General features: G+C 34.1%; 1 long non-coding RNA gene across 1 annotated transcript in view; it reads left to right on the forward strand.

Moving 5' to 3' along the window:
• The first annotated feature begins 624 nt into the window (after positions 1-624).
• The window catches only part of LOC112826605 (uncharacterized), a 65,731-nt gene continuing 45,935 nt past the window's right edge, over positions 625-20,420 (forward strand). Inside the window, exons 1-2 of the long non-coding RNA XR_003208989.2 lie at positions 625-668; positions 4,339-4,451. This is a non-coding gene — a long non-coding RNA (uncharacterized lncRNA). The remainder of the gene's footprint in view (positions 669-4,338; positions 4,452-20,420) is intronic.

Consider the following 20,420-nt stretch of genomic DNA (forward strand, 5'->3'; position numbering starts at 1 on the left):
CTACACATAGGTGAGTCATGATCTTTTATTGCAAGTAACTGTTTGAATATATATATTTGAATTTTATTTATATTCTAATATATATGCTTATTTCATATATATGTGAACACATATGTGTATATGTATTATGAAATACAGAAAAACTGAAACCTAAACAAGAAGGCCATACAATATCAGAGTTAAAATTTTCAAAGTCTAGTTATATTTTAAAGTAAATCTTTACTGGGAAAATATCCTGGTAACACATCAGTCTGAATACATCTAAAAATTCAATGTAAATTGCTAAAGCCATATGTTATATCTAGATAAAATAGGCAGTCTATTTATCACTTGGTTTTATCAGGCTGAATTAAGATCTGTAACAATCTGTAGAAACAAATTTAAGGAAAAGGTTTTTTTCTTAAAAATTGAGGATCATTTTGCCTCTAAAAGAATGTATTATAACAGGCATTTTAATAATATAGTAGTTCCCCGCCCCCATCTGCCATTTCGCTTTGCATGGTTATGGTTACGTAGGGTCAGCTGTGTCCTGAAGCAGATGATCCTCCTCCTGACTCACTGTCAGAAGGTCAATAGTAGCCTGATGGCTATGTCACAATGCCCATGTCATTCTCCTCATTTCATCTCAGCATGTAGGCATTTTATCAACTCACATCATCACAAGAAGGGTAAGTACAGTAACAGTAAGATATTTTGAGAGAGAGAGACCACATTCACATAACTCTCATTACAATACATTGTTATGATTGTTCTATTTTATTGTTAGTTATTGTTGTTAATTTCTTACTGTGCTTAATTTATAAATTAAACTTTATTATAGGTAGGTATGTATAGAAAAAAATAATTTTATATATAGGATTCAGTACTAACCGTGGTTTCAGGCATCCACTTGGGGTGTATTCCCTGCAAATGAAGGAGATTAATGCTATCTGTTCAGAAATTTCATGAGACCATGAAGCACTTAATGACTACCTTGAGATACCAACATTGTTTCCACTCCCTTAAAAGAATTTCTACCAGTATGCAATTAGTATTTGTCAAATTATCAATCATTTTTTATTCAAATGCTTGTAAACATTTAAACATTATATCTAGTCTCACTTCATTCAATCATGAAAAACATGAAGACTGTGAAAAGACTTTATAGATATTACATTATATATGTTTGCCACCAAATACTAAAATGTTAACAACTTAATTTTTAATATGCAAAGTATGCTTTCTAAAATCACTTAACTGTTCCTTTATAAAAACTTATGTAGAAAATACCATCATTGGCTATTTCAATTTGTATTTATTTTCTTTTATTTTAAACTTAAATTACCATTAACTCTGTGAATATATTCATTCAGCAAATATTTTTAGCATCTCTCTAAGCACCAGAAAATATGGCAAACATAAAAAAGAGTGAAACATAAAATATAGGCTATACTCTTATTAAAACTTAGATAATTAGCAAAGATCAGTGCACAAAAGCCTGATTACTTTACATTCAATTTGAATAATTTTTATTTATCAGGATTGTTTATTCATTCAGCAAAATGAATGAATGAATTTGAGCATGTAAGTCCCAGGATAAAATTGTGTATTATGAAACCAATTCATTTCATTTCTCTTCAGTCTCTAACCAAAAGAATGGATTGTTCTAGTTCCAGGATGGTTCCACTAATTAAAAAATTATGCTGGAGGCCAGAAAGAATACGTATATCATTTGCAGAGAAATAGTTAACATAGTGATTCTCAATTCCCTATGACACAAACTTAATTTTACTAACATACAAAGACTATGTATTTTGCAAGGGAGAGTGAATTTATCTGAAGAATCTTCAGCGTGCTTGCAACTGCCTATACAAATTCAGTGAAAAGGTAGAGAGGGCTTCCAGCATGATCCTTCAGAGAGATACAGTAAATGGTATCCCAACAGACTGGGATATTTTTTCAAAATGATGGTAGTTTATTATGTAATCCATATTTATGGATATTCCCATTTTATTTTATTTTTTTAAAGATTTATTTATTTGCGAGAAAGTGAGCACGAGTGGGGGAGGGGCAGAGGGAAAGAATCTGCAAGGAGACTCCCCACTGAGTGCAGAGGCTGACACAGGGCTTGATCTCAAGACCCATGAGATCATGACCCATGAGATCATGACCTGAGCCAAAACCAAGAGTTGGACGCCTAACTTACTGAGCCACCCTGGCACCCCTGGATGTTCCCATTTTAAACTATGGATTCAAGCTAAAAGGAATAGTCTTTAAAATATAATTTTTAAATACAAAATTATGAGTTTTCCTGATAAATATTATTTTCCATTTAAGTGGAGCTAATGTATATAATTCTCAGAAAAATAATCACATATTTGGTTTTATTTCTAGTATATATGGTTGAAAAATTGTGATTGTAATGCATAATGAAAAATAAAAGTCACATTCTAATTTTTGAATACAAAATGGAATTCAGATTTTAAAATGCAAATTTTAATATTCAAAGCCATATTTATTTTTATTTTTATGCTTATTTTTTCAATGTGATGTGTGTCTGTGTATATGTGTATATGTGTATAGATGTGTGTATATATATATATATATAAAAATATATATACACATCTTCAATATTTTTTACCTAATTCTTCCACTGTCTTTCCTTAAATCTCGAACATATGAAAATCCAAAGTACCTATTACACAAATAAAAGTGCCTACATAGCTCTTTGGATTTTGCAAGTCACCCAAACCTATTTCAAAAATAGGTTTATATCAAGGCAAATGAAATATGGATAGACAAGTGTCTAGATAAATTATAACTCTGCCATAAACATGAAATTATTGACCAAATGTCTAAATAATTCTAGTTGGTAAATTTAGGTTCATAAAATCTATAATTTATATATGTAAAATATTCATCAGCTGATATTAGTAAATAATTGTTATTAGCAATGTTATTATGCTAGTTAATAATGACTCATGAATCCTATCTACCACAAGGAGGAACAAACAAAATGTGTTGATTCTAACTACATTTAGGGCTGTTTCATTGCATGACTTCAGTACATACCTCTCATGTCTTGGTCCATGTACACATAGTGTCTAGAGCTATAAGATACAAAGTGTGCATCTGTGCACCGTGGTTTTGTGTTTAATTCTATCCTCAAGGCTTTGTGTAGAATTCACTGGTTATATTTGCAAGTGGAAGCCACATCCACAATTTGTAAACCCCATGTTTCTATACTTAGTCCTGGTTTAATGTTCAACAATACATTTATTATCTACAGCTCAGTTTATTCATTTTCAAAATGGGAATAAAATTAGCGTAATATTAGAAAGGTATTTTTTGTAAAAGTTGCATATGCACAAACTACTGGATTCAACTCATATAAGTAATCAAAAGTGTAGCTTAATGTTACTATTGAATTGATTAAATTCTTATCAATTTAATATAGTTATTATTTAATAACACTAGCAAAACAATTTCATGGCAAAAATGAATGACTACATGGAGTCATTTTTTAGAGTGATGTCAATTTTAAAACATACTTAAAAATACTACCTATTGGGTGCTTATGAACAAGAGAAGTTTTAACTTTCAAGGGCTCAACTGATGTGCAAGCCAAAGAGAAACACATTGATTCATAAATATTATTTTCTCTACTTAGATATTAAAGATTATGCCTCCTTTGTTTGGCACAGAGAACATAAACAAATTTATGAAGAAGCATCCACAGTCATGTCAACATGATGAGAAATCAGTCTAGAGTACTTCTGAGCAGACCCATGTCTGAAGTAAAGACAGTTATTCTCTGCAGCGCTCACAGTTTACTCCAGGGAAAGCTCAATTCTTTTTTATCACAAGGGAAGATAGAATTGTGAAAAAATTAATTGTCAGAGCCAGTAAGATTACCTGAAGCTATAATAGAAGAGAGGTTAGCAAGCGGAGAAGTGGGGAGAAAAAGAAAAACACTGGTGAGAACACATTATTTATGAAATATTGCAAATGACCTACTATAAAAAGGATATAAATATCCCTAAGCTTTATTTATTTTCACTGATGAAACTGAATTTTTTATATTGAAATTTCTTTTGGTCAATTACTGTTGCAATCCAACTAATGAAAAATTCAAGGTACAAGAACAGGCATGGACGTTTTAAATTCTGAAATAATTTCATTGGTAATGCTATATGAGTCTACCTTTGGACCTACTAAATGGGATTTCTCAGTCTCAGATTTATCTATCAGGAACTCAACGTATTTCCTCCTTACTCCTGCATAGCCTAATATCCAGGCAATTAAAAATAAAATTTGTCTAATGTAGAAAATCTTCATTTTTATTCATTAATCCAACAGGTATTTACTGAGTACTCATTGGACCAGACACAAGAATATAGTGATGAAGAGAATATTTTTTTTATGACCCTTACTTTCTACTGAAGGATGTTGAAAATAATAAAGATAAACAGGTAGGATGTCCAACCCACATTGTCTAGTCATAAGAACAAATGAGAAAAATAAAGCAGGGAAAAGAGAATAGGAGATGTTGGGGAGGTGTTGCAATAGCTCCAGATTTGGAAGCTGAGCTACTAGAGGTCAGGTTTACCATTTACAAAACCATGGAAGACAGATGTGTGGAGAATATCAGGAGATCAACTCTGGGTGCATTAAGTTTTTGATGTATATTTGATTTTCATTGGGGTTCATGAGTCTGTTGTTCAAAGGAGAGAGTTAGGCTAGAAATAGAAATTTGTAAATAATTAGTATATGTATGTATATGGTATTTAAAACCAGGAAAACATATTACCAAAGGAGTAAATATAGGTAGAGACTCAGTTCAAGGGCAGAACAGACTCTAGTGTTATGATGTTGGGATATTTAGATGAGGGGGAATCCAGCAGAGTTTTCTGAGGAATATTAACTAGAGAAAGAAGGAAAATAAGTTTCACGTGGCAAACTAGAAACCAAGTGAAGAAATGAGTTCCAATGAGAATAAAAATTAAAATGACAGGAGAAATGTGATTTTATATATATATGTGTGTGTGTGTGTGTGTATAATGTGAAGTCTGATTACATGTGTATATATGATTATATGTATATATATACATATATACAGATACATGTACACACACATATAGTCAGTGTGTTAAATGCTGTTGTTAAATAAAGAAAGATGAATATACAGCAACATGGATATTGTAAGTGGAGTGGTTTCAAGGGAGCCTGGAAAGAGAAATTTGACACAATTTATACAGAAATTTTTTCAAAGACTCTTGTGTAAGGAAAAGGATAGGGCTATAAATAGATAGAAGGTGCAGTCAATGGCAAATTGTTTTTTTTTTTAATTTTTTGGTTGAGTGAGAGAAATTATAGCACATTTGTATGTTTATGGAAACAATCCAGTAAATAAAAATATTTGATGGTACTGAAGAAAGGAAGGAATGGTATTGTAAGGGTAAATACAAATTTAAAGAAAAAGTAATACTTTTCCCATGCAAAGAGGAAGATACCCAGTCTCTTGCCTTTTCTTAGAACATTTTCTTCAGACAGCATTTTCTTTAGGTATTTGTAAATTATTTCTCTACCCCTTTGATATATGTATGCAAATCATTTAAAAGCTAAATAAATCTCTTGCTGGTCTTAGAGCCCAGGAATGTTTTTCTAAAAGACCTGGGAAGCTTCCCTTTGAAAGGAATTTAGAGCTTTATTTCACCGTTTCTGAGAGAAGGTAGGGGCCTCACTTCAGTAGGTACCTCACTCCAAATTGCAAAACTACCTTCTGTCATGAAGATAGACGTTTAGTTTACCTTTGGATAAAGCCAGTTAGCTAACACAGATGATCAGAATTCCAGGTAAATTTAGGGTGAACTGTGTGTGACCAATGGTGCTGTCAAGTCCTCTTAGTTAAGAACAGTTTGTCTTAAGAACATGTATGTAATGGGTTGTATCTGCTTGATTTAAGTAAATGGGTGATTTTTTCCTGTCTTTAGTGGACTCCCTTAGATGTACATCACATTCTGGTTTAATGCTTATTCAATAATAAAACTGTTTTCTTTCTCCTCCTTTGTGAAGAGGTGTTCTGGGTTGGCAGGAAATTTTATTTTTAATTATATTTCCCCTACACCATACAGTGACTAAGTAGAGAGGTTGGCCTTAGCTAGGAGCTGAGGTGGTTCATCTTTATGGAAAGACACAAATAAGACAGGTGTTTCATATTAAAATAAGACAGCAGGCCCCAAAAGGAAATTGCCTATGCTATGCCCATATCGCCAAACTGTGACTTAGGGTAATTACAGTTTTTACTTCCCTAGAAATGGAATCTTAAACCAGTCAGTCAGGAATCACCTGATCAGCACTAGTTAGTCAATCTGCCTGATAGACCCCTGCCATTTCACAGAGGAAGGTATCCTTGCAATAACAAACCTGCTTTTTTGCCTAGTGTAAATTCCTTGTCCTGTTCCCTTCAGCCTATAAAGTCTTCCATTTTGTACAGCACCTTTGGAGCTTCTTTCTATCTGCTAGATTAGATGCTGCCTGATGTGAATCAATTTTTGCTCAAACTCTCAAAATTTTCCATATGCGTCAGTTTTCTTTTAAAAGTAAAGATGGTGTTGAGAACTTATGGAAATGCTCTTTTGATTATTTTTTCTTGGTGATAAAAGGAAGTGAGGCCAACAATGAGAGATAGGATGTGATTTTTGAAGTGCCGAAGTCTAAGATCACAAGTGATCACCTAGGAGAGTGGAGAGATAAAGGTCAAGAAATGCAGCACTTTTTTCTAGGCTTTGCTAAGGTCCATGCGAGCTAGTGTTGATTAATTTAAACTGAGTCAAGTCAGCATGGAGGTGTTTTTCTCCAAGTATCTTAAAGCACAATAATTCTTGTATGAACTTGGTGGAGAGTTATAGGATTATGTTTCAGACAAGTAAGTACGAAGAACAATGAATGGAAAGAGGGTAAAATCATTGAAGGTTTAAGCAAGAGAATGATTACAGTGATTGACTGTGGAATTCAAGCTGACCCAAACATATCAGTTACTTAAAACATATTAATTAACTATTAGAGACCAGAAACTAGAATAAAATATGAACAGAAGAGTGTCCTTTGTATTTTCTTAGAGAGAGCGTTGTAAATTCATGTAAACACATAGACATAAGTTAATTACTATCAGAATTGTTAAGTGCATGGAAGGATATCAAATAGGAAAATAGACATAGAGCATGGGAGTGGTTTTTGAGCCTGTAAATCAGGGTAGGCCTGACTGCAGAAGGTCTGAATTGAGACCTGAACCCAAAGCCAACCTGCAAAGATTTGAGGGACTCACATTAAAAAAAAAAAAAAAAAAAAAGTGGCAGCGAAGACAAAGGTAGAGAGAGCTTGACACATTTGAAAGGTCAGATATTGACAGCATAATCAATGAGGGTTAGCTGGCTGAAGGGTAGATTTGGAGGGGTAGGTAGGAGCCAAATCAGGAAAGGGACCGCAGCGTTTTATTCTGATTACAGTGGGAAGATACTGGAGGAATTTAAGCAGGAGAGAAGTCTTTTAAAAATGTACCCCTTGAAAATATAACTATGGTCATTCTGTGGAGAATGGGTGTAGAATCTAGAGGTGGAGCCTGGGAGATCTGAGCAGGATTGTTATGGGGGTGCAAGTGAGAACTGATGCTAACTTAGAATAGGACTTCGGAAGTATAGATGACTAAATGACCAGATTCTGGTATGTTCTGCAGAGTGGGCCCACAAGCATTAGTGAATGGAAATGGAGGTAAAGTAAAAAAGGGGACCCATCCCCTTTTTTATACCGATAAGTATTGCCCTCAGCAGGTGGGTATTTGTTAGTGCTGTTTTCCTGAGCCCAGCAACTCTTGAGATATGAGAGTCAATTAGGTCTCAGTAACAGTTTCATGTTACCCTTTCAGCTTAACTATATACTTTTTTGTTTTCTTTGTCAAAGCCTCACCTAGGATTTCAGTTGGAGTTTTGGGTATGCTGACCAAGTCCTACCTCAAGAATGCACATCTCTTCTCTTTTCCTCTCTGTCTCAGTATTTCTTGGAAGTTCTAGGAGCCCTTGTCCTCCATATAAGAGAATCTTGGAAATTTGGGGGAATTAAAACACTTAGAGACAGTCCTCAATCAGTAGAGGGTGGAAGCTGTGGGGAGATATCCCAAACTCCTCCCCTGCAGATAAACAGTTGTAAGAGGCAGTCTGTTCCTCTCAGAGGTCCTGATGGAATTGACTACCTAATGGCTACATCAGCATTCTCAGTAATGTACCCTACGTTGCCTTTCCCCCTTTCTGTCTCATGTTCTCTGCTTCCTTACTCCTGCTTTTTGGTCCCTGTCTTACGTTCTACATTTAGGGTAAGCCAAACTAAATCATATGTTTTTATTAAGGATAAAAATAGAGATAAAAGAAAAATTGCATTCATTAAGGATAACAATGAAACTCTAAAAGAATTTCAGAGCTTAAGAACAAAAGTAAAGAAACTCAAACTTGCCTTAATAAAGTGATAAGGTAAAAGGATTTTGAACCTAAAGTTCTATACTTAGCCTGAATGAACAACTAGTATGGAAAAATATATATATATTTTTAGACATGCAGTGCCTCAGAAAATGTATTTCTGAAAAATTAACCCATGGATTCACTCAGCAAAATAGTAACAAAAACATGAATTAAAAAGGAAAAAAAAATATTATGAATGAAAGAATCACCATGATAATTAGGGTCTGCTTGTAATTGCTCATCACTGTAGAGTAAACAAGATATCTTGGTAGCAGTTCAGTGTATGTATTTGAAGATCTACTTACAGGAAATTATCTGTATGAGTGCCTAATAGTAGTAATGCTCAATTTGTAGTCTTTGTGTTCCGTACTCTTGAGATCTGGGATAAAATGTGGTGAAAAAATAAGGTTTTAGGCTCTTGAAGATTCGTCTTTATCTTTTTAGTATTTTCTAGTAGTAAGAATAAAAAAATTGATCATGTTTCCTCAGAATACCATTCCCTCATATAATGTATATTATCATACAGGTCTTTAAAAAGACAATAAAAATGACAAGATGAAAACTAAATAGAGCGGTTTTTCTTATTAAGTGCAACATACCAATATATTATCATAATAACCCCACTTTGGATACCACTGCTACACAGTTTTAAGTTCAAAAACTAATTTCTAATGTAGGTTGGGTTCCATTGAGTTTTATAATGAACGTTGAAATATGAATTAAGATTTTTTTCCTTAATATCTTTTTTACCTGTTGGTAAACCTACTGGCAAGTTTGTGGGCACATGCAATGCAAAAAGGTACTTTAGGATACTTTCTCATCTGCCTTTTAATTCCTAATTATAAGCAGTTTATAGCAGAAAGAAGCTGAAATGAGATGGAATACAGTGATGGAATCAAGGACTATGGGAGATGGGAGGCAAAGGAAGCTAGGTGGAGGATGAAGATGAAGAGGAGGAGGAAAGGAAGGAAGAGGAAATTGAATGAGTCTGAGAGACAGTTTGAGATTTCCTCAGACCAAAAGGAAATTTCCCAGAAACCCCCCAAAACTCCACAGGACTCCCCCCTGGTGTTCAGCTGTTCTCTGAATATCTGGCAGGACCTCCGAGTGTCTTTGTGGTATGTGGGAGGGTTCTAGAGCTCTGAGCTTTGCCACACAGGTCGGTAACCCAAACATGCATAGCAGTTGACCTGAAGAGAGCACAGGGACTGCGATAAAAAGGGTATCATCAGTAACTATTAAACTGACAACTGAAGGGGACCATTAGGCACTTTGGCCCCAAGAAACCAGTTTCTACCCTCAGGGCAAAAGGAGATTATTAATAATGGTGTAGATTAAATATCCCATTCCCCTGTTAAAATAAATGCTTAAAATCAAGATTAATTTGATTTCTCAAAAATACACAGAGGAAATATATCTTGTTTTTAGGGTTTATAAACTAAAATTCAAAGCAGTTTCATGAATTGCCTCATTCCTAGGCATTCAGTCATAGAAGTGTAAAAAAAAAGTAGAATTGGGGCTATACTAGCATAAAAATGACTCCAGTTTGAATCGTATTTGGGCTGATTTGCTTCAACCTCTTCTGTGACCACGGTTAAGCATGGAATTAAAGACCTAACTGAGGGAACCACATGTGTAGGTCCTGATAGAAGGGTTTCAGTAAGGACACAGAAAGTGTTGTATGATTATGATAAAGAGGTATGTGTGTCTTATCCTGCCTTTTATAGGTTTGTGTTTATTTATTTTAATTCGAACACATTGAGACAGGTATTTTGGGTTTTCAGCTCCCCTAGAAGCATATCCTGAGGCAAATATTCGAATACAAGTAGTTTATTTGAGTGGTGATCCAAGAAACTCTGGCAAGGGATGTGGAAGTGAGGCAGAAAGCGGAAAAGAGCCCACGTCGGGTGCACTATCAAGGAAGCTCGTTCTGTGGGTAGCTGGAGCTTAATCTTGCCGGCAAATTCAGAGAGCAAGTATGCAACAAGCACCTCAGAGTTATTCCTCCCTCTGGGCAAGGGAGCCCGAATATTGGAAAACAAATTTCCATCCTTCATTGGTTGAGGGCTTTCTGGCCGTGAGTATATAAATGCAGCAAAAGAAAGCCTCAGGCAAAAGGAATCCCACTGCTGGGGGTGTGGGCAGGACTTAAGAAGAGCATACACAATACTTTGATCACAGAACTCATCTTTCTGTTTCCTAATAATCTGACTGCTTGATTTACTGATAATCATGACTGCCTAGCCTCAACAGGCTCTTGAGTTCACAATTTCTAACATCACCAACTCCTTGATACTCATGATGTCAAATTTCTTACTTACTGTCTTAAACCATGCTAGCCGTGAGTTTTTAGGAGAGTTTTGAAGGGAAAATCACACCCAAATGAACTTGTGTTAAATTAGCGTTCTGTAAAAATGTTCATGCAATCCAAAATCCACTTGGGGGCGGGGGGAGCCACAGAAATGTTCTCTGAAAGATGAATAAATGATAATTTAGAAATATATATATATTTCTTTTTCATATTCTGACATTATGAAGTTTTTGTTTAAGTAATAGAGAGCACTTATTTCTTGTTTTCCATATTCAAGCTTTCATTCCACTTACAAATTGAACTGAACTTATAGGTCATTTAGAAGGTTAATAAGAGAGATGAAGGCATAATTCAAATTTGCTAGTCTTTGCTTTGGTAGTGAATTGATTTAGAACATTGCAGAGCAATGGAAGAAGATATGGTCCTGAAGTCTTATGCTCATTTTAGTTCCACCTGATTAATTTAATATTTATATAAGCAAAGAAGTTTGGGGTCAAATCCTTTGACTTTTTTAAACTCTTGAGAAATGAACAAAAATGAATCAAACCATCAAGTTGCAATATATGGGTCAATGCTAGATCTATGGATTGTTGTGTTTTAAATATCTCTTATTTACCTTCCTTTCAAAACTCACATGCATCTACATCATAGATCTTAAGAATATTGTACACATTTGTTGTATCAATAGTGGCAAAGCCTGGTACTTTCTTTGGTCAGGCCATCTAAGTGGGAACACAGGCATTCATATTAAAAATCTCTACGATGTGACAAATGCTTTCTATAATTTAAAAGATAATAACCCTGGTTGTCTGCTTACTAATTTTTGCTAGTGCGTATATAAGTGAATACTAAAAATTTTGATGCATAAGTGATAATGAATGACCACAACGGTGGTATTTTCAGCCTTACTGCTTCCAAAAACAGCTGGAGAAGAAAGGTTTGGTTGTAATTCCTGATCTTAAACTTGATCAAAGAAGATAAAATAAATTATATTTTTAATTTCGTTATATAGTGTTCTATAACATTTACTAAAGTACGTTGAACATTGAAAGGAAGGATAACTAGAAACAAGTAACTCATTTTATAATATTAAATTTAAAGATAAAAGAAGTTACTGCATTTTAGAATTTCCATGGATTTTAGAAGTAATCTTGTTGGAATCATTCTTTTTCAATGTGAGAAAAATGACACTCAGCTTATTGGCATGCCTAAGCTGAAATAGTCAGTGGCAGCACCAACATTTGAGCACAGACATCTTTTCTCCAAAGCTTATGTACAATGTATCATTGCTTCATTAAGAGTGACAAGGGATCCAGTCTTCTGCAAACACCCGTAATTATGGTTTTCACCTGTCGTCCAGTCAGTATCTCTGTATTCCCCTAACTATGCAGCACTGGTGATCCAGCATCTACGGCCTTGATTATAGTCCTATAGTAAATGGAGCAGAATATGTTAAATGTTTATTGGGAGCACAGCAGGGATTTAAGCTGTTTGTGGATGTGTATGCTCTAGATTATAAATAAATCCTTGCCCAGCACTGCACGGCAATGTAACAATACGCGGCTCTGCCAGTGACCTTAAATAAAAAACCCCAGGCATCTTTACCCAGCCACCTACTCATTTCATTTGATAAGATTTTGGCTGATAGAAAGAAAAAAGCTCTAACTGAATGATTTTGCTGAAATGGTGTAAATGAAATGTAGGGAAAACATGGCTGTACTGAGGGAGAAATAATGGTGGATGATCCTTCCACTGAAAATAATGAAAGAATAGTTGCTTCACTGAAAGAATTATCTATTAGACTAAATTTTCAAAGATCTTAATATATTATCATATGGAGTTACATATTTCCTAAATTTAACCTACTCTCTGAATTTGTTAATCATCTCTTAAACTTAGATTAATCAATTTAGGGTTCAATTTGTTAAATCAAGACTTTGTTCTTTGAAATTTAAGTTTTTAAAGTGCTAAGCAGCAACATTTGTACTATACAATCATCATATCCATAAGGGATATAATGGTTATAAGAACCTTATCGATATAATGGTTATAAGATTTCTATACTCTTAAGTGTATTAGTATAACATTCATAAACATAAGACTTAAAAATGTAGTTACTATAAAAGCATTACATATTAACTATAGAAGTGTTCCATTTGGGTAGATTTTTAACTTTCCCCACAAAGCCATTACCTTATTTGATTTGTAAAAGTACATTGTTAGTCATAATAATCAAATACTGAGACATTGCTCAAGAAAAAATCATGTTGCATTTTTTTGTGTGTGAGAGGAGTTTCTAGTAGTTGTAAGACACACTTTTTACATAACCATCTTATTTTTTTTTGAAGATTTTATTCATTTATTTGACAGACAGTGAGAGAGCATAAGTAGAGGGAACAGCAGAGAGAGAGGGAGAAACAGGCTCCCCACTGAACAGGGGACCCTGACGTGGGGCTCGATCCCAAGACCCTGAGATCATGACCTGAGCTGAAGGCAGACGCTTAACTGACTGAGCCACCCAGGCGCCCCTACATAACCATCTTTCTCTAAACAGCCATGAATATTTTGCACAGATTCTTCTTCAGCATATCAAATTCAGCACCTGCAAAATGGAGTTAAACCTTGCTCAGTTTAACTCAGAGTATTATAATAGAATGAAATTAGATAAAATATGTGAGAACATTTTGAAAATGGAAACCAGTCTATAAATATTACCTCTAGGAAAGTGTTTGAGTCACAGATATTAAAAAGTAATTCTAACTATAGAAAACCCAATAAGCAAACCCTCATTAAGAAAGATGCTTTTTGGGTTGCCTGGGTGGCTCAGTTGGTTAAGCATCTAACTCTTAATCTCACCTCAGGTCTTGTTCTCAAGGTCATGAGTTCAAGCCCCATGTTGGGCTCCATGCTAGGTGTGGAGCCTGCTTGAAAAAAAAAAAAAAATCCTTTTCAGCAAAGTACAAGCATTGCTTTTTTCGGGGGTGGGGTGCGGCATTGATCACTTATTCTCAATGCTAGTAACACAATTGTACACCCCAGCACTAAAAATTTTTTGTCTTGTGCTTCTAAGTTCTTTTACTTCTATTAGACTCTATTTCACTGATCTTGTTAGAATTATTTGCCCGATAAATGAACATAACATACAGTTATTACTCATTTGTCAAAACTTTGATTTTAATATGATTTTGTTCAGAGCTGTAAATAAAGAAATACAAATAAATCAGTTGTCATATTAGTATTCTTCCAGAGTTTGAGAGAACTCTAGAGATCATCAACACAACTTTTTCTTTTTCATATGTGCAGGAACAATTTTAAATGATTTTCCCTCTATTACATAAATAGGTAATACAATAGCAAAAGCAGATTAACGAAGAATGATCTGAGAAATATAATGGATGCTAGAGTCAGAAAATAAGCTTGATTCAAGGATCTGCCATTTACTGGGTTTATAATAAGGAGTCTTGGTGATGTTTTGCCCTCCTCCTCAGATTCTACATGTGAGAAACTATATAAATAAAAATAGCATCAAACTTAAAGAATGGTGTTACTGATTCTGTGCTTCTAAAAAACAATCAAAATTTCCAAATTCATTTGTAAAATTACTTGAATATTTACTGGTAAATTTTTTTTTATATTTTCCAACTCAATGAAATACTTTATGAAACATATGAACATCTTATGTTTGCTTATTTAAACTAAAAACAAACAAAAAATAATACCCAAAGTTGTTTTTCTAGACACTTCACTTTCTGGAAATAAAGGTTGGTTTTGGTTGATGCCAAGACATCTCAGAAGTCTAAAATATAAAAATTCATATGAACAATGAAGAATCCCTTCACTGAGAAACCCTAGAGAATTACTAAACAGTTGATTCACCAGATGACTAGAGAGTTCTCAAAACAACTTACAAAAAATATTGCAAGGCAGATAATTTTGTTGTATGAATAAAGAGCACAGATGTTTAAACATATGCTATCCTTATTTTTAAATTACATTCAGTTTTTGAAGAATCTTAAGGGCTAAAATATTTTTCATCATTTTAATTTTTGTTTGAGTGTCAAATTTTATTGCTTGGCATACCTTAGTCCAAAGTAGGTAACATAAAATTTTAACTCTTCTAATATCTATGTGGTAGATATTAGATGGTTCAACTCTATCAGTGAAAATTACCCATTAATTCTACAACTTATGTTTTCTCAAATACGAGGGAAATGGATTACAGTAACTGTAAAGAGAGAGACAGAAAAAAAAAGGGGGGCCAGCTCTCTCAACTCTCACCAACTCTCTCTTATAGAATTCTCAGCTTCCTCCAAATTTCTCTCTACATAGTTCTGTCGGTTTCCAGAACATTCTTTCTGATATGATTTGATCCTCTCAGTCATTCTTTGAAATTTGCCATCGTAAATCTCATGCAGTTATAGTTGAGAGAGGATGTCTGTCTCAAGAGCACCTGTAACTGTGAACTTCTGTTAAATTACTCATCATGAAATAAGGCTGTGAATGTCTTTCCTCATCACAACTGAAGTCATTGTTACATAAGTATTGAATCTGCTGATAGAACTGATAAAATTTAGTCAAAAGTTCTCTTAGCCTTTATGTTTTCATTTCAGCATTCTTTCTTTTGGACATGGGTATGATCCCATGATGGCCATGTGATAAAATCAGTGACCAGTATTCTACCCAAATGGCACCCTTTCCCAGCAAGATTTACTAAGTTCCTTAAACAGATGGAGCTCTTCTATCACATACATCATTACCTACGTCATGTTATATAAAGAAAAATACTTAACTCCTTCATTTATAATTAATTCACCTCATATTTATTATGCACCCACTACAGATATTCAAGATTATATTGGACAATACATTCACAAAAGAATTAGAATATATTAAAAAAAAAAGAATTAGAATATAAAGTGATAAATGCAAAAGAGAAACCTGATTAACATTATAGAATTAGAACCAAGTGCTTGAGTTACTATCTGTATAACCATGAATAAGTTATTTAACTTTACTAAATCTCAGTTTATTAATCTGTACTAATAAGGGTAAAAATGATATTTATTTTATATGATTGAGGTAAGGACTCAATAAAATTTTGCATATATGCACCTAACACATATAATCACATAATAAATGCTATTATTGCTATTATTTTGTGCTTATTATTTCCATTAATGTTTGAATTGAGATGGTGCCATTTTATTTGAGTTTAGAAAAATATTTGTGTTTAGAAAAAAATAGATAATAAAGTGTGAGTGAAGATATATAGAGTCAGTGAAGGTAGAAAGAATAGCATTAATAAAATAGTATATAGCTAATAGAAAAAAAAATTAGAAGGGAAATTAATTTTCTGCTCTAATTTTTCCAAGTCCCTCCAGAGGTTCTTAAAGAAAAAAGAGGGGTACCTGCATGGCTTAGTCAGTTAGGCATCTGACTCTTGATTTCAGCTCAGGTCATGATCTCAATGTGGTGAGATAGAACCCTAGTCCAGCTCCATGCTCAGTGTGGAGTCTGCTTGAGATTCTCTCTCTCCCTCTCCCTCTCCTGTCTCTCAAAATAAATAAAATCTTAAAAAAAAGAGAAAGAGAGAGAGAGAAAAGTTGCAGAGCGGAAATATTGAGAATAAAAATTTAAAAAGCTATACATGATTAGAAGAAAATTATAAAACTTTAACGAAGTACTTCATCTTATAATTATGGTTTAAAATATTACCTCTAAACAATGTTCTAGAAAACAATAAAGCACACCTTTCATATTTATACAATACCACTTGGAAAAATTGGAGTATTAAATGAGATCACAGCAATTATATATGGAAAGATTATTAATAGGACAATATGGCTGTTGCCACTGATGTATCATAATTATATTCTAGGAAGCATGCCTGGCAAAATGAATGTGCCTTTCACAGAATTGGGAAATTGGGATTTTCTTGGGTTGCATAAACATCATTAGGGTTGTCAGGACAATACAAAATGAATGTGCATATGCCATGACATAAAGTTTAACATTTGGGTCAAAACTGCTTTTGGACCACCATAAGAAAATGCTGCTTTTAGTAGCAAATCAAAGGTTTTATGTGGAATTTTTTCCATGTAAAAATGCTTGATACAATATTCCTATGCTTCTGAAATCTGAGTAAATTATGGCATATTTCTATCTAGGGAATTGCACACTTAAACAATATTATATAGCTATCAGTTTAGTTTACAAAGAGCCACGGGATGGAATTTGCACTATGTTTCCCAAGCCATCCTTGTCAATTAATTCTGGCAAGCAAGTAAACAGGAAACAAGGATGGACGGTTAAGTCAAAGAAGAGAGAAATGATTTTACTTCCTCCCATGGCTTGATCCTCATCTTGGGGACTGACATAAGTAGAAAATTTTATATCAGAATGATCATAGTGTTAATGATTTCCCCACATTTAACCCACTTTCAAATTTTTTAATTGATTTTTTTATTGTTATGTTAATCACCATATATTACATAATTTGTTTTGGTGTACTGTTCCATGATTCATTGTTTGTTCATAACACCCAGTGCTCCATGCAGAATGTGCCCTCCTCAATACCCATCACCAGGCTAACCCATCCCCCCACCCTCCTCCCCTCCAGAAACCTCAGTTTGTTTTTTAGAGTCCATCATCTCTCCTCAAATTTTTAAAAACGCGGTTTGTAATATTATTTAACATAAATTACAAAAACCATAACGTTTCAAATGTATTTAAAAATACCATGATTATTGGGCACCTGGGTGGCTCAGTCAGTTAAGCATCTGCCTTGGGCTCAGGTCATGATCCTAGGGTTCTGGGATCCAGCCCCGCATTGGGCTTCCTGCTAAGTGGGGAGTCTGCTTCTCTCTCTCCCTCTGCCCCTCCCCCTGCTCATGCTCTCTCTCTCTCAAATAAATATAATCTTTAAAAAATACCTTTAATATTAATTTAAAATTTAAAATAATTTTCATCCTTTAATAAATTTATATAAATGAATAAAATTGAAAAAAAAAGTAGAGACAGTATGAAAGGTTTTCCTTTTCTACAGTTTATCCAACTAATATAAATGTATGCATAGTTTTATAGATGTTAATATACAGCTGTTTAATAAAGCATAGAAAATTGAATACTTTCCGAAGGGGTATATATTCTGGTGGGAAAAGAGAAGTGTGCCACTGTGTAGCACAAATGCGTGTATGTGTATATATATATATGTATATGCATATATATACATATATATATATACCTGCAACTTACTTTAGCCAAATCTACCTGATAAACCCCTAGTTATGGTAGAATTCCCAAAATGAATTTTTTTTTCAATTTAAATTACTTCATGAAACCTTGAATAACATATAATAACCTTTTCAAATTGTTATTAGTTCTTGGCATTCAACCTCTCAAATGAGCATTTTTAGCAATACAAAGAAATAAGGGTAATGATCCCTTATTACACATAGTATGGAAAATTCGAATCCAGTGGATTAAATTCTTGTCTTCAGAATATACATCTACATGCCTTTATTCATAATTCCACTGACATGCATCTTATTTCTAGACCAGAGTTTTTTGCTGCACAATCAGAACCTGCAGTGTATGTGAAACCTATTATATTAAAAACACATTTACATAAAAGATAGTTCCATGAAATTTAAAAATACCATGAGGAGAAAGATGAGTAAAAGATTAAGTTTAAATTCTCTTACTGAGTTTGATAGAGCTCGTATTCTTCCCTTGATTTTAATTACATATCTCTTTTTATAAATTATTTAATGAAAGAGAGATTGCTCATTGTCTTCAGCATATCATGGATTTCCAATAGAATTATTTCCTTTTTTTATGTTAGATTTGAATGATTCATACTCCCTCTGAATTTTGATTTCTGTATCCCTTAAATAAAAAACAAAACAGCAGACTTACATGATTAGGCCTCATATTTACATTAGGCATTATCATTTGCAGCATTTGAGCTCTATCTGTACTGACTGGTTTCCTTTATTTTTTTAATTCTTTTTATTTTTTCATTTATTATTTTTATTATTGTGTTTTTTATTATTATGTATTTATTATTATAACTAGCATATAGTACATCATTAATTTTTGATGTAGAATTCAGTGGTTCATTAGTTGCATGTAACACCCAGTGCTCATCACCACACGAGCCCTCCTTAATACCCATCACCCAGTTAACCCATCCCCCCAGCCCCCTCCCTTCTGTAACCCTCAGTTTGGTTCCCGGAATCCAGAGTCTTTCATGGTTTGTCACCCTCTCCGATTTCTTCCCGTTCAGTTTTCCCTCCCTTCCCCTGTGGTCCTCCACACTATTCCTTATGTTCCACACATAAGTAAAACCATATAATAATTGTCTTTCTCTGTTTGACTTATTTCACTTAGCATAATCTCCTCCAGTCCCATCCATGTTGATGTAAAAGTTGGGTATTCATCCTTTCTGATGACTGAGTAGTATTCCATTGTATAGATGGACCACATCTTCTTTTTCTATTCATCTGTTGAAGGACATCTCTGCTCCTTGCGAATATTGCCGCTATGAATATTGGGGTGCATGTGCACAGATGACATGATACTTTATGTGGAAAACCCAAAAAACCCCACCCCCAAATTACTAGAACTCATACAGCAATTCAGCAATGTGGCAGGATACAAAATCAATGCACAGAAATCAGTTGCATTTCTATACACTAACAATGTCACTGAAGAAAGAGAAATTAAGGAATCAATTCCATTTACAAAAGCACCAAAAACTGTAAGATACCTAGGAATAAACCTAACCAAAGACATAAAGGATCTATACTCTAGAAACTACAGAACACTTATGAAAGAAATTGACAAAGACAAAGAGATGGAAAAACATTCCATGCTCATGGATTGGAAGAACAAATATTGTGAAGATGTCTGTGCTGCTCAGAGCAATCTACACTTTCAATGCAATCCCGATCAAAATACCATCTACATTTTTCACAGAGCTGGAACAAAAAAATCCTAAAACTTGTATGGAACCAGAAAAGACCCCGAATAGCCAGAGGAATGTTGAAAAAGAAAACCAAAGCTGGTGGCATCACAATTCTGGACTTCAAGCTCTATTACAAAGGTGTAATCATCAAGACAGTATGGTACTGGCACAAAAACAGACACATAGATCAATGGAACAGAATAGAGAGCCCAGAAATGGACCCTCAACTCTATGGTCAACTAATTTTCAACAAAGCAGGAAAGAATATCCAATGGAAAAAAGACAGTCTCTTCAACAGATGGTGCTGGGAAAATTGGACAGCCACATGCAGAAAATTGACTGGTTTTCTTTAAAACGACCTCTGTTTTGTAAAGAACACCTAAATGTAACTGGAAGGCATCATATCACGGTGGTTAAGAGAATAGTAATTAAAGTCATACACATGCTTGACAGTTTATCCTGACACTTAAATAGAATTTTTCTTTTTTTTTTAAAGATTTATTTATTTATTTGAAAGAGAGAGAGAGAATGAGAGGGAGAGAGCGCACATGAGAGGGAGGAGAGTCAGAGGGAGAAGCAGACTCCCCGCTGAGCAGGGAGCCCGATGTGGGACTCGATCCCGGGACTCCAGGATCATGACCTGAGCCGAAGG

Source organism: Callorhinus ursinus, unplaced genomic scaffold (assembly GCF_003265705.2).
Source record: "Callorhinus ursinus isolate GAN/ISIS: 27379988/994484 unplaced genomic scaffold, GSC_fseal_2.0 scaffold7, whole genome shotgun sequence".
Taxonomy (NCBI): Eukaryota; Metazoa; Chordata; class Mammalia; order Carnivora; family Otariidae; genus Callorhinus; species Callorhinus ursinus.